We start from the raw sequence: 2,309 nt of genomic DNA on the forward strand, positions 1-2,309 counted from the left end.
ACCAGGTGTAATCAGAATCATGTCTGATATTGGAACTAAAAATTAAGCTTAAACTTGAGCTTATTGTTTTCCTCATAAAACTAAAAATATGTTGTTCATTGTTATTTGTTAATAAATCTGTTCCCCCTCTTTTTTGGTACCTTTTATTTTTCTTATTTATTGACTTATTCGTGCTTTTGGAGGGGAATGAACTCAAGTCAGACAGAAAATAGATTACATAGAAAAGGGGCTTGACTGCAGATAACAGATGTTTTTCCAATTCAGAGAGGTGTAAGGTTGAAACACGCCTTTAAGCAAGAGATACACACAGATTACCACCCTGTACGGGTTATGGGCACTTGGGGATTTCACGTCAATTTAATATTTTTTGAAGTTTAATATTTCAGCAGTGAAAGGAAACAGAAGTAGCTAATTCTGACTCTGAGTCCTTTCCTGACCCCTGGATACCTAGGCACAATAGGGTGAGTTCAAGACAGAGTTTAGGTCTTAACTCCCTACTTCCTGCCTTTTGTTAGTTTTAACCTGACACTTAAATGTGCTTCAGTGTGGACTTTTGTGTGGTGAGTGCCTTTGATTTCTTTTCCACTGCCATGGAATGCTGGCTAAGAAAGGAAGAAAAACAGGATAAAGTTCTAAACATATGTAATATGTATCTCAAGAAGTGATGCAGTGCTTTTTAAAAACCTGAGTGCTAGATTGATGACTTCGCACTGGCCTTCTCTCAGGAATCTGAACTTCAGTCTCAGGGAGAGGGAGCACTCCCAGGCCTCTGAAGTCTGTGTATCTTGAAGATAAATTTGCACTGCCTAGGTAGTGGGCCACTGACTGCTGGGACTACTGTGTGAATCCAGGCTGAAGTTGAGGCTCCCAGGGGTGGAATAGTGAGGTGCCTCCATTGGAGCGCATGGCCGAGCATCCCTCCTGGTTGCATACATCTTGCTCTGTGTCTAGGTGGAAGCAAGGAAGAGCTCAGTGGATTCTTTTATTGACGTAGTAAACCTTTCCCTAGTTGAGCTAGTTACCTGGTCAGTAATTTCAGTGGATCATTGGTTCACTATGAGTAATGGGCCATTGGACTTGGCGCCCTCTGCTTCATGTGGTCCGGTCAGTTGCTTTCATTGGGAAAGGTTCTTATTTCCACTTGAATGAGTGGGACCACGTCTGTTGGGGGATGATACATATTTGACTTAGGGAGAATGACGGAAAAGCAAATGACAGGCAGAAGTGAGTAATAGTGATTAAAAGAGTTAAGCAACAGAGCTAACACTGTGTCCTTATGACTACTTGTTTAATTGAGGGTGATGCATACTTGTGATACAGAAACCCACAAGCTTGAAATTGCTGTGTTGAAAATTGTTAACTACAGGTTAGCAGCCGCATTCCAACACATCTATGTGCATGTTGTTGTTTATATGTGTAACAGATACGTGTGTATGCATATACATTTATATAGTAACACAAACGTGGCAACTGCCTTTTCAAAGATTATATTCTAAATTCTGGTGATGTTTCAATTTAGTGTTATAGTTTTAGCAGATATATTTATTTAGATTTCATATTACTATTAGTTGTTGAACAGAAAAAAAATAATCTGTATTCACTTGGTACTCGTTTAAGCTACACTGTTGTGAGCTGACACACTGAATGAAGATAGATGTTCTATCATAGTTTGAAAGCAAAATTTTCAAAACCAGTAAGATTATGATTATGTAAGTATCAAATGAACACATCAATGATTTTTTTCAACCAGTTCATAAATGAGAGACTCAGGAAGATGTGAGAACTGGCTCAAATGAGAGTTCGACTTGTAAGAATCCACACAATTAGTTTGTGCCATTATGGACAGAAATCATTTCCATTGCTATTCATTATCTAGAAATTAACAGCCATCCTGTGTTGCATGAAAGGAGCGAAGGTTAGCACTCCCCTTGACAAGGATTGAAGGGGCTCTTGGGCCTGACAACATGCATATGGTTAAGGCATTGCCATCTACTTCATGGCATCTAACCACTTTTTTAAATACTACTCAGCTATAAAAAGGATGATCTTGAGGCCTTCATAGGTAAATGGAAGCAACTTGAGACTATCCTCATAAGTGAAATAAATAAGCATCATATTCATAAATATCACATTGTATCTCTAGTGTAAAAAGTAATAAGAACTGTAGGAGTAATAAAACCCAAAATGTGTATTCGCTACTGTAAAAAATAGAGGGAAGGAAAGTGGCTCTAAAGGATATAACTACATGTATGTTTAAGTGTGTACGATAACCACATTACTAAGTTTTCGTTGTATAGTTGAACAGAACT

General features: G+C 38.3%; 1 non-coding gene across 1 annotated transcript; it reads left to right on the top strand.

The window, feature by feature from the left end:
- Positions 1 to 1,893: 1,893 nt before the first annotated feature.
- On the top strand, positions 1,894 to 2,019 carry LOC111753497 (U6atac minor spliceosomal RNA). Its single transcript, XR_002788285.1, has one exon. It is a non-coding gene; the product is annotated as a U6atac minor spliceosomal RNA (small nuclear RNA).
- The last annotated feature ends 290 nt before the right edge of the window (positions 2,020 to 2,309 follow it).

Source organism: Cavia porcellus, unplaced genomic scaffold (assembly GCF_034190915.1).
Source record: "Cavia porcellus strain 051 isolate PalLab524CR breed Dunkin Hartley unplaced genomic scaffold, mCavPor4.1 scaffold_5, whole genome shotgun sequence".
Taxonomy (NCBI): domain Eukaryota; kingdom Metazoa; phylum Chordata; class Mammalia; order Rodentia; family Caviidae; genus Cavia; species Cavia porcellus.